Here is a 13,630-nt window from a genome sequence, read left to right as displayed (position 1 = left end):
ACTCAAAAAGGTTTTTTTTATTATTCCAAAATTTATATCTCCAACCACGATGCTGATTCTACTCTCCAAAACCATATATCACTTCCTATTTAATAGTTCAATTTGTATTTTCCACCTATACCTAAAACTCAATTGTTAAAAATTAACCATCATTATGATTTATTTCAAGATACAATCATTCATTTTTCCAAACAGAATCTCAACATCTTTATTTTTTATTTCTTCCTTAGTAGGGCTTCCCTAGTAGCTCAGTTGGTAAAGAATCTGCTTGCAATGCAGGAGACCCTGGTTTGAATCCTGGATCAGGAGGATTCCTTGAAGAAGGGATAAGTTACCCACTCCACTCTCTTGCTGATTCAGATGGTAAAGAATCTGCTTGCAAAGTGGGAGACCTACGTTCAATCCCTGGGTTGGGAAGACCCCCTGGAAAAGGGAATGGCTATTCTCCAGTATTCTTGCCTGGAGAATTCTATGGACAGAGGAGCCTGGTGGGCTATAATACATGGAGTTGCAGAGTCAGACACGACTGAGTGACTTTCACTCCTTATGACTTATCACTGGGTATTGAATATAGTTACCTATGCTACACGATACGATGTTGTTGTTTATCCATTCTGTAATAGTTCCCATTTCTAGTCCTAAATTCCCAATCCGTCCCCCATGCCCTCCTTCTCCCTTCACCACCACAAGTCTGAACTCTATGCATGTGAATTTCTGTTTCATAGATAAGTTCATTTGTGTTGTGTTTTAGATACCACCTATAAGTGATATATGATATTTGTCTTTCTATTTCTGAATTACTTTGCTTAGTGTGATACACCTCTAGGTTGATCCATATTCTCCTAATGGCATTATTTCATTATTTTTTAAATTGCTAAGTAATAGTCTGTTGCGTGTGTGTGTACATATCTTTATGCATTCATCTGCTATTGACACTTAGGTTGTATCCATGTCTTGGCTATTGTGAATAGTGCTCCTTGAACACAGGGGTATGTGTATCTTTGGGGGTTTGTATTGTTTTTTTCTGTTAGCTTACCAATTTATTAACTATAAAAGACTATCAAAGGATATAAATCAACAACCAGATAAAGAGATACCTAAGACAAGGTCTCAAACTAGGTATCAGATGTCCTCATAGATCTTTTTAGATGTAGAATTTCCCCAGATATTTGCCTAGGAGTGGGATTAATGGATCATATGGCAAGTCTATTTTTAGTTTTTGGAGGAACTTCCATACTATTTGTATAGTGGCTACACCAATTTATATTCCCATCAACAGTGTAAGAGAGGTTTCTCTACTCCAAACCCTCTCCAGCATTTGTTATTTGTAGTTTTAAATCATAGCCATTCTGACTAGTGCGAGGTGGTACCTCATTGTACTTTTGACTTGCATGGCCCTAACAATTAGTGACGTTGAGCAACTTCTCATCTGTCTAATGGTTACCTGTAAGTCTTTTTGAAGAAAAGTCTACTTAGGTATTCTACCTATTTTTGATAGTGTGTCTGTGATTGATCTGTATAAGCTGGTTGTATATTTTGGATATTAAGTCCTTGTTGGTCGCATAGTTTGCAAATATTTACTTTCATTCTGAAGATTGTCTTTTCATTTTGCTTATGCTTTCCTTTGCTGTACAGGGGCTTATTATTTTCATCAAGTGTCACATTTGTTCATTTTTACCTTCATTTCTATTGCCTTGATCAACTGACCTTCGAAAACATTGATACAACTTATGTCAAAGAATTCTTTGCCTACATTTACTTCTTGGAATTTCATTGTGTCGTTTCTTATATTTAAGCCTTTCTGCCATTTTGAGTTAATTTTTGTATATGGTGTGCTGGTGTATTCTAACTTCATTGATTTCCATGTGGCTGTCCAGCTTTCCCAACACCACTTGCTAAAGAGACTGTGTTTTCCTGTTTTATATATTCTGGCATCACTTGTCAAAGATTAATTGACCATTAGGTTTTCAGTGTGATTCTTGAGTCCTTGCTATTTCTTACTTTCCACACCTAAGATGTACATATTCTACTTTTGGATAGAATTTTGCTATGATCATAAGTTTGGCCGACACCTGTTCTCATCATTTCTGCTAGAAAAGTCTAAACCCTAGTCTCTGAATCCAGTTTTTTCCTTGTGAAATTAGATCTGAATTATATGCAACATATTCAATAATTTTACTTTAAGTAATCTTTCTGTTTTTTCCTTCTAATTTTATGTAAAGGAATGTTGGTGGGTGGTTGATTCCCTCCTCTTTCTCTGATGCTCCTTCTATTGATCAATCTAGTTACACATCTGTTAATTTTCTTGGCAATTGTTAAATTTTCAGTTTAATCTCTAGATTCCAAAATAATTAGGTCAGATTGTGGCTGAACTAGAAGAGGAATTAATAATCTCAGATAAGGATGTGGTTATGGGTAGGATTTTGCACCTTCTCTTTTGGGGAAGAGGGTGAGGATATCTTCCTCTTCTTCACAATAGTTGATGCTGGAGATAATGCATGATATTGCTACTATTCTTATCATATGAAAGTTATTTTCTTAATCAGGGTGAGAACGGTGCTAAGTAGCTAAAGGGTAGACTATTTTGGTTATTTATGGGAGGCTGACAGAAACTTGACTAAAGAAAGGAGAATACATTTCTTCTTGTATTTTTGTTTTAACTTTCCTGCTTCTGATGGAGTTTCTTAGGCAGGGCCCTTTTAGCAAATGTGGCAAAGTTTGTCTTGCCATCATGGAGCTCTGATTAGCAGGTAACTTTGGGTTCATGGTCTCTTGCATCTTCTGTGCAACTGTGGTTCCTGACTTATTGCATTTAGTCCTTGTCTATACTCTTCCTTCCTTATATAGACCTGAGATTTTGATCTATGTAATTTTCCAAATGTGTGAGTTGAATTATGTCCCCACAAAAGATGTACTTAAGTTCTAATCTCCCAATACATGTGAATGTCATGTTATTTAGAAAATGGTTTTTGCACATCTAACCAAATTTAGGTGAAGTCAGATTGGATTATGTGGACAGTAACCCCAATGACTGGTGTGCTTATAAGGAGAGAGAGATTTGAAGACACATAGACACACCAGAGTGAAGGAGGCCATGAGATGACAAAGGCAGAGATAGAAGTGATGCACCTACAAGCCAAGGAAAGCTGGGCTGCAGGTCATCAGTAGGTGCTAGACAAGACTAGAGCTTTTACAGAGAGCATGCTCCTACCAACACCTTGATTTTACATTTATAGCCCTAAAAAGATATAATTTTTTAGAAAGATATAATTTTGTAGAAAGATATAGTTTCTGCCTTAGGTGAATAAAAGTTGAATTTACTTTATAATTTTTAAGACATCCCCCTCCTGATCCCCAAGGGGTTTTGAAGTAGAAGTCAGATTGTACTCAGACATTTGGATCCCCTTGTCTGGTTTAGCATTGAGTCTGTTTTATAGGAAGTGAATTGTGCTTTTCATCCCCTAACATGTTGTAATGAGACTTGGTATCAGATCACTCATCAAATATATGTTTCATTTTCAAATAAATGCTTAGCCCATGTGGTGTTTAGAAATTTAAATAAAAAGACTAAGCAAGGATTCTTCAATATCCACAAATCAATCAATGTAATACACCACATTAACAAATTGAAAAATAAAAACCATATGATTATCTCAATAGATGCAGAGAAAGCCTTTGACAAAATTCAACATCCATTTATGATAAAAACTCTCCAGAAAGCAGGAATATAAGGAACATACCTCAACATAATAAAAGCTATATATGACAAACCCACAGCAAACATTATCCTCAATGGTGAAAAACTGAAAGCATTTCCTCTAAAGTCAGGAACAAGACAAGGGTGCCCACTTTCACCATTACTATTCAACATAGTTTTGGAAGTTTTGGCCACAGCAATCAGAGCAGAAAAAGAAATAAAAGGAATCCAAATTGGAAAAGAAGAAGTAAAACTCTCACTATTTGCAGATGACATGATCCTCTACATAGAAAACCCTAAAGACTCCACCAGAAAATTACTAGAACTAATCAATGACTATAGTAAAGTTGCAGGATATAAAATCAACACACAGAAATCCCTTGCATTCTTATACACTAATAATGAGAAAACAGAAAGAGAAATTAAGGAAACAATTCCATTCACCATTGCAACGGAAGGAATAAAATACTTAGGAATATATCTACCTAAAGAAACTAAAGACCTATATATAGAAAACTATAAAACACTGGTGAAAGAAATCAAAGAGGACACTAATAGATGGAGAAATATACCATGTTCATGGATTGGAAGAATCAATATAGTGAAAATGAGTATACTACCCAAAGCAATTTATAGATTCAATGCAATCCCTATCAAGCTACCAACAGTATTCTTCACAGAGCTAGAACAAATAATTTCACAATTTGTATGGAAATACAAAAAACTTCGAATAGCCAAAGCGATCTTGAGAAAGAAGAATGGAACTGGAGGAATCAACCTACCTGACTTCAGGCTCTACTACAAAGCCACAGTTATCAAGACAGTGTGGTACTGGCACAAAGACAGAAATATAGATCAATGGAACAAAATAGAAAGCCCAGAGATAAATCCATGCACATATGGACACCCTATCTTTGACAAAGGAGGCAAGAATATACAATGGATTAAAGACAATCTCTTTAACAAGTGGTGCTGGGAAAGCTGGTCAACCACTTGTAAAAGAATGAAACTAGAACACTTTCTAACACCATACACAAAAATAAACTCAAAATGGATTAAAGATCTAAACGTAAGACCAGAAACTATAAAACTCCTAGAGGAGAACATAGGCAAAACACTCTCTGACGTACATCACAGCAGGATCCTCTATGACCCACCTCCCAGAATACTGGAAATAAAAGCAAAAATAAACAAATGGGACCTAATTAACCTTAAAAGCTTCTGCACATCAAAGGAAACTATTAGCAAGGTGAAAAGACAGCCTTCAGAATGGGAGAAAATAATAGCAAATGAAGCAACTGACAAACAACTAATCTCAAAAATATACAAGCAACTCCTACAGCTCAACTCCAGAAAAATAAATGACCCAATCAAAAAATGGGCCAAAGAACTAAATAGACATTTCTCCCAAGAAGACATACAGATGGCTAACAAACACATGAAAAGATGCTCAACACCACTCATTATCAGAGAAATGCAAATCAAAACCACTATGAGGTACCATTTCACACCAGTCAGAATGGCTGTGATCCAAAAGTCTACAAGCAATAAATGCTGGAGAGGGTGTGGAGAAAAGGGAACCCTCTTACACTGTTGGTGGGAATGCAAACTAGTACAGCCACTATGGAGAACAGTGTGGAGATTCCTTAAAAAACTGGAAATAGAACTGCCTTATGATCCAGCAATCCCACTGCTGGGCATACACACTGAGGAAACCAGAAGGGAAAGAGACACGTGTACCCCAATGTTCATCGCAGCACTGTTTATAATAGCCAGGACATGGAAGCAACCTAGATGTCCATCAGCAGATGAATGGATAAGAAAGCAGTGGTACATATACACAATGGAGTATTACTCAGCCATTAAAAAGAATACATTTGAATCAGTTCTAATGAGGTAGATGAAACTGGAGCCTATTATACAGAGTGAAGTAAGCCAGAAGGAAAAACACCAATACAGTATACTAATGCATATATATGGAATTTAGAAAGATGGTAACAATAACCCGGTGTATGAGACAGCAAAAGAGACACTGATGTATAGAACAGTCTTATGGACTCTGTGGGAGAGGGAGAGGGTGGGAAGATTTGGGAGAATGGCATTGAAACATTTAAAATATCATATATGAAACGAGTTGCCAGTCCAGGTTTGATGCACGATACTGGATGCTTGGGGCTAGTGCACTGGGACGACCCAGAGGGATGGTATGGGGAGGGAGGAGGGAGGAGGGTTCAGGATGGGGAACACATGTATACCTGTGGTGGATTCATTTTGATATTTGGCAAAACTAATACAATTATGTAAAGTTTAAAAATAAAATAAAATAAATAAAAAGACTAAGAAAGTCAAGAGTTAAAAAAAAAGAGTCATCTTCATTATCAGGCTTCACAGTTGGCTGATAAATATATTTGACCATTTCAGACAAGAATTTCAACCTCCTTATTTAAATTTTGCAGCCATTCTGCGTGAATCTTCCTTATAGCTCCAAAAACCTTCAAGATACTCCTTTTTAAAACATCTGTTACATATATGTATACTGTGGTTTCTGAGCTAAAATTAACCACCTAGTTCCCTCTATAGGGGGCTTCCCTGGTGGCTTACATGGTAAAGGGTCTGCCTACAATGCGGGAGACCTGGGTTCAATCCCTGGATTGGAAGATCTCCTGCAGAAGGAAATGGCAACCCACTCCAGTATTCTTGCCTGGAAAATCCCATGGACAGAGGAGCCTGGTGGGCTACAGTCATGGGGTCGCAAAGAGTCAGAGACGACTGAGCAACTCGTTTTCTTTCTTTCTTTCCCTATATATGCATGAATCTCAGAATGATTTGTAGTATTTACTAAGTCCACTTTGATCCAGTAGGATTGTGTTCCAGGCTTCTGGGTTACGTTTTCAATTTAATACTAGTTTTACCTGTGTCATCGGTAGGTAAACTTATCAGTGGGGATGGTGAACTTAAGATGGGAGTTTACAACCGTGTGTCGAACAAGTTAAGAGCGTGTAGGCGAACAATGAGAAAGAATGGGTCTGAAGAAAGGTCTGCCTATCCCAGGAAAACAAAGGGAAGCATGTAAAAAGGTTAAATACAGAAGGATTAAAATTAATGTTTTGCAATTTTTCAAAGAGAACACTGCGGACTTGGCAGTATTTTAAGGTTATCTTATGCTACTGTCTAGGGGCTGCTTGGAGAAGAGAGAAAGGATATGAGGTCAGAGGGGGCTCCAAAGGAACTTTATACCAGAGAATGAATGCTGGGTCAGCACCTATATTCTGGGGGCCTGTTAACTAGAACACCAGACAGTCTTTAGGGATCAAGGCAAGGTTGGAATCAAGTTGTCGGTATTGAGGACATGAGGGAGAATGTGAGCTTTCTGTCCACCTGTCTTTCCCCAGAGGGGACTGATCACCCATTGTGCCCACGAGAAAGCATCTGTGCATGGGTGAGTGTACTTTGTATATTACAGTTTGTGATGTGTTTTTGCAAAATCAGAGTCCTGTGTCCACAGTACAACTGGGGGGTGGAGGAAGGCTTGGTACTGTCACAAAATAAGCCAGAGCCATGAACATTCTTCAGTCCTGAGCAGGGTTCCTGGCCTTAAGATATGGGTCGGCCAATAAGTCTATTCAGGTTTGCTGCAGAATTTTATGAAAAACCTCAAAGGAACTTTTTGGTCAATTGTTTTCTGACCCAGTGTTCTGGACCAAACCTGAAGTACATTCATTTCATGCCTTTAGAAGCCCAAACAAGTTTTGAGTGGCCTTATTCCTCACTCCTTATTCCTGTGCCTTTATTCTGATCATTGTGAATTTTCCAGGAACAAAGGAACTTTATAAGCAGAGGTGACCACTCATCTAAAATATTTGTCATGAATGGTCTTCTCTGAAATCTTGGGCTGGAAAGTATTTGCTGCATGTGTTTGTGAAGTGCCACTGGCAGTTTTGGTCAGTAAAGTAGTTACGGAGAGAGCTTTGGTTTATATATTTATAAAGATATTTGGTTTATATCTTTATCAAATATTTATAACAAAATAATTTAATGGAGAAAATCAAAGATGTAGAGATTTATACACAGCATTTTCAAAATGAAAACAAAGTATATGCTCTAAATTAAATGACAGCATATAGGTATCAAAATTGCAGCACTGGGGAAACTCTATAGTTAGTCATTTTTGTGGGAAAAAGAAAACTACTAGAATGTAAAATAGAGGTTTCTTCATCATGTAGGTGACTTTATAAAGCACTGAAGTATTTTAATATTATTTCTGTCTAATCCCCTTACTTTTGCTAATATGTAGACTTAAATATACTCAAATTGGTTATTTTATTCCAAAATTTACATATGATCTTTCTTCTTCCCTTCAAAACCACATGCCACTTCCTATTCAGTATTTCAGTTGCTATGTTACATCCACATCCAATATGCAACTTAAAAACGGACCACAATTATGCTTCAAGATAGTATAATCCTTCACTTTCAAGACAGGAATCTCTATTTATTCTTTCTTCATTTATGTTCTTATTTATTTTTCCTAGTGATGTGTTGCAGAATACTTAATATAGTTTCCTGTGCTGTAAAACAGGACCTCGTTGTTTATCCATTCTATATCCCTGATGGCTCAGAGTATAAAGAGTCCTCCTGCAATGCAGGAGACATGGGTTTGATCCCTGGATTAGGAAGATTTCCTGGAGAAGGAAATGGCAACCCACTCCAGTATTCTTGCCTGGAGAATCCCATGGACAGAGGAGCCTGATGGGCTACAGTTCACGAGGTCACAAATGACTGAGTCATGACTGAGTGACTAAGCACATGTATAATAGTATGATACTTCACATCTGCCAGTCCCAAATTCCTAATCCATCCCTCCTCTGTTTTCCCTCACCCTTGACAACCACAAGTCTGTTCTCTATGTATGTGGTTTTTTTTTCCTGTTAGTACATAAGGTCATTTGTGTCATATTTTAGATCACACATATAAGTGATATTATATGATATTTTCTATTTCTAACATACTTCACTTAGTATGATATATCTATAGATCCATCTGATTGCTGCAAATGGCATTATTCTATTCTTTCTTTATTGTGTGTATCTTTATGCATTCATCTGTTAATGGGCACTTAGGTTGTTTCATGTCTTGGCTATTGAAATACTGCTGCTATGAACATAGGGGTGCATGAGTCTTTTTGAATTTTTTTGTATGTTTTTCATCCTTTTTCCTTGCTAGTTTACCAATTTATTATATATAAAAGGCTATCAAAAGATACATATAAACAGCCAGATAAAGTGATATGTAGGATGAGGTCCCAAAAAAGGGAACTGACATCCTTATGGATGAATTAGAGTTTTTTGAATTAAAGTTTTTTCTGGATATATGCCCAGGTGTGGGATTGGTGGATCATATGGCATGTCTGTTTTTAGTTTTTTGAGGAAACTCCCTTCTGTTTTGTATAGGGTCTACACCAATTTACATTCCCACCCACAGTTTTGGAGGGTTCTCTTTACTCCAAACCCTCCAGCATGTGTTACTTATAGCGTTTTTAATGATGGCCATTCTGAGCCGTGTGAGGTGATACCTCATTTTAGTTTTTACTTGCATGTCTCTAAAAATTAGAGATGTTGAACATCTTTTCATGTGCTTAATGGCCATCTGTGTGTCCTCTTTGAAACAAAGTCTATTTAGGTATTATAGCTATTTTTTGATAAGGTTGTTTTGTTATTGTTGTTACTGATTTATAGAAGCCGGTTACATATTTTGGATAATAAGCCCTTGTTGGTCTCACAGTTTGCAAATGTTTTCTCTCATTGTGTAGATTGTCTCTGTGGTTTATTTTTCATTTGCTGTGCAAAATTTTATTAGTTTGATCAGGTCTCATTTGTACATTTTTTTTTTTCTATTTCAATTGACTTGGTGGACTGACCTTAGAAAACAATGATAAGTTACATGTCAGAGAATGTTTTGCCCATGTTCTCTTCTGTGAGTTTCATGGTGTCATGTCTTATACTGAAGTCTTTTTTTTTTATTTTATTTTTAAACTTTACAATATTGTATTAGTTTTGCCAAATATCGAAATAAATCTGCCACAGGTATACCTGTGTTCCCCATCCTGAACCCTCCTCCCTCCTCCCTCCCCATACCCTCCCGCTGGGTCGTCCCAGTGCACCAGCCCCAAGCATCCAGTATCGTGCATCGAACCTGGACTGGCGACTCGTTTCATTAAAGATCTCAACGTAAGACCAGAAACTATAAAACTCCTAGAGGAGAACATAGGCAAAACACTCTCTGATATACTGAAGTCTTTAAGCTATTTTGAGTTTATTTTTGTGTATGGTGAGGGTGTGTTCTAACTTTATTGATTTCCCTGTAGCTATCCATCTTTTCCAATACCACCTGCTGAAGGGACTGTGTTTCCTTGTTTTATATATTCTTGCTTTCCTTGTCAAAGATCAGTTAGCCGTAAGTGTTCCTGGTCATTCTTGATTCACTAGTCTTTCTTACTACCCACACTGAAGTAGTGTACATTCTACATTTGGCTAGAATTTTGCTACAGTCCTAATCTTGGCCAACAACCAGTCTTCAGCATTACTGCTAGAAAAGTCTAAACCTTAGTTCCAACATCCAATTTTGCTCTTCTGAAATTAGATCTTAATTCTAAGTAACATTTTAAATAATCTTACTTTAAAAAGTCATCTTCCTTCTTTCTTATTTTCCTATCCTATATAAGGAATGTGGGTGGTTGTGCATCTCTTTCTCTTCCTCCCTCCTTTCTAACTCTCTCTCTCTCTTTATTGGTCAGTTTAGCTACATGTCTGTCAGTTTTGTTGGTATTGTTAGTTTTGCAATTTTATCATTAGATTAGAAAATATTCAGCTGGCATTGTGGCCAAACTGGAAGGGGAATTAATATCTCCCAGATATGGATGTGGTAATCGATAGGATTTTACATCTTCTCTTTTGGGGAAGAGGGTTAAGATACCTTCATCTTAATTGCAATAACTGCAAGATGGAAGTGGATGTATGGCATTGCTACTCTCCTTATTATATGGAGGTTTAATCATTGTGAGATTTAGTCTAAGTAGCCAAAGGGACCGACATTTTAAGTTATTTATGGGTAACTGAAAGGCCTCTCCTCTCTTTAGTCAATTTCCTTTTTTTTTTTTTTTTCTACTTCTGATGAAGATTTTGAGGTTGAGCAGGTCCAGAAAACACTGTCAGAGTGTGACCTGCATTCACAGAGCTCTGATGGGCGGCTGACTTTGGCCTCGTGGTCCTCTGCATCTTCTGTGTGAGTGTGGCTCCTGGTGTATTTCATTTATTCCTTACCAAATCTGTCCTTTTCTTTATATGGACCAGAGTTTCTGACCCATATAAATTTCCAAAGTTGTGAGTTGAATTTTGTCTCCACAAAAGATGTATTTAAGTCCTAATCTCCCAATACCTATGAATGTGACCTTGTGGAAATATGGTTTTTGCTATGTTAACTATATTTAGATGAGGTCATACTGGATTAGCTGGGCACTAACTCCAGTGACTGGTGTCCTTATGAGGAGAGAGAGATTTGGTTACACATAGACACACCGGAGTGAAGGAGGCCATGAAACGACAGAGGAAGAGGCCAGAGTGATGCAGCTACAATCCAAGAAAACTGAGGGGACTGTCAGCAACCAGCAGAAGCGGGACAAGGTCAGTCTTCCAAGAGAGCATGACCCTGTTAACACCTTGATTTCACATGTCTAAGCCTCAAAAACCGTGAAAAGATTTATCTTTTCTTTAAGAAGTAAAAAGTTGAGTTTGTTTATAATTTTCAAAAAGCCCCCCTCCTGATTCCTGATGGTTTTGCAGTAGAAGCCAAGGTGTGCTTTGACATTGGGATCCCCTTATCTGGTTTAGCTTAAGTTGGAGCCTGTCTTACAAGAACTAAATTATGCTTTTCACCCTCTAATGTGCTATAACCTGACTTGGTATCAGTTCACTCTTCAAATATATGTTTAATTTTCAAGTAATATCTTAGCCACTGTGATGTTTAGAAAGTTAAATGAAAATGAAGAGGGTTAGTGTTAAAAAATTTTTTTTAAAGTCCTTTACATCTTAGGGCTTAAAAAGAGGCTGGTAAATATTTTGACCTCTTTACACAAGAAGTTCAAGACTCCTTGTTTAATATTTTTATACTAATTCAGAGAGCATCTTCTTTAAGAAGAACACAACCCTTGAAAACTGTTGCATGTATATAATGTTGTTTCTAAGTTAACATTTTGTTCTCTATATTGGCATGAATCTCAGCATGATTTACAGTATTCACTAAATCCATTTTGATCTAGTTGAATTATATTCCAGGAGTCTAGGTTATGTTTTGGATTTAACACTGGTTTTACCTCTGTCGATTGTAATGGCGCTTAAAGTTGTTAGTGGTGATGGCGAACTTAAGATGGGAGTTTATGCCAGTAAGTACAACAGGAAAGTATGTAGGTAAAAAACGAGAAATAATGTGCTTGAATAAAGGTCTGCCTATCCCCAGAAAATTTAGAGAAGATTTTAAAAACATTAATGGCAGAAAGATTAATATTAATATGTTTGGACAATATTTCAGAGATGGCACTGCAGAGTTGGCAGTGGTTTAAGGCTGTGAGACATTACTTTGCCAACAAATATCTGTCCAGTCAAAGTTATGGTATTTCCGGTAGTCATATATGGATGTGAGAGTTGGACTATAAACAAAGCTGAGCACCGAAGAGTTGATGCTTTTGCGCTGTGGTGTTGGAGAAGACTCTTGAGAGTCTCTTGGACTACAAGGAGAGCAAACCAGTCCATCCTAAAGGAAATCAGTCCTGAATATTCATTGGAAGGACTGATGTGGAAGCTAAAAGTCTTACTTTTGGCCACCTGATGTGAAGAACTGACCCATTGGAAAAACCCAGGTGCTGGGAAAGATTGAAGGCCGTAGGAGAAGGGGATGACAGAGGATGAGATAGTTGGACTGCATCACCGACTCAATGGACATGAGTTTGAGTAAACTCTGGGAGTTGCTGATGGGCAGCGAGGCCTGGTGTGCTGCAGTCCATGGGGTCTCAAAGAATCGGACACGACTGAGCGACTGAACTGAACTAAATGAGTGCTTAATGTTGAGGGGCTACTTGGAGAAGAGAAAAGGATATGAGGATTGAGGGGATCCCTCAAAGACATTTTATACCAGACAATGAGTGCTGGGGGCAATTCCTTCTCTTCTTGGTGTCTATTAGCTAGAAAACCAGAGAATCTTTAAAGGACCAATGTAGAGTTGGAAACAAGTGTTGATACTGAGAACATGAGGGAGAATGTGAACCTTCTATCTACCTGTCTTCTCCCAGAGGGGACTGATTCCCATTGTGCCCATGAAAAAGCATCTGTGCATGAGTGAGTGAACTTTGTGTATTGTTTGTGATACGTATTTTTAGAAATCAGAGTCTTGTGTCCATAGTATATTTGGGAGGTGGAGGGGTGAGGAGTACCGCTACCAAATAAGCCAATGGCATGAATATTCTTTAATTCTGATCAGGTTTCCTGGCATTTGAATACTGGGATATGGGTTGGCCAAAATATTCTGGTTTTTTCTATAGCATCTTATGGAAAACCTCAACAAATATTTTAGCCAGTCCAGTACTCTTTCTGACCCAGTGTTCTGCACTAAACCTCAAGTGCCACATTCATTCTGTCCCTTTAGAACCCAGAACAGGTTTTGAGTAGCCACATCCTTGCTTCTTTTCCCTGGGATCCTACTCTGATCACTGTGAGTTCAGGAACTTTACAAGTAGAAATGATCTCTAGTCTAAAAACTGGTCACAGTTCCTCTCCTCTAATATCCTGGGCTAAAAGGTCTTTGCTTCAGCTGATTGCAAAATGTCATTGGTACTTTCAGCTAGTAGCTATGGAGAGAACTTTGGAAATATACACGTCTTTAACA

The 13,630-nt window shown here is 37.6% G+C and overlaps 1 protein-coding gene across 6 annotated transcripts in view; it reads right to left on the bottom strand.

Moving 5' to 3' along the window:
* TENM3 (teneurin transmembrane protein 3) overlaps positions 1-13,630 on the bottom strand; it is a 2,742,616-nt gene that overhangs the window by 1,285,569 nt on the left and 1,443,417 nt on the right. The gene's annotated exons all lie outside the window — the stretch shown is intronic.

Source organism: Bos indicus, chromosome 27 (genome assembly GCF_029378745.1).
Source record: "Bos indicus isolate NIAB-ARS_2022 breed Sahiwal x Tharparkar chromosome 27, NIAB-ARS_B.indTharparkar_mat_pri_1.0, whole genome shotgun sequence".
Lineage (NCBI taxonomy): Eukaryota > Metazoa > Chordata > Mammalia > Artiodactyla > Bovidae > Bos > Bos indicus.
Note: the sequence above shows the minus strand (reverse complement) of the source record. Positions and strands in the feature narration are given on the sequence as shown.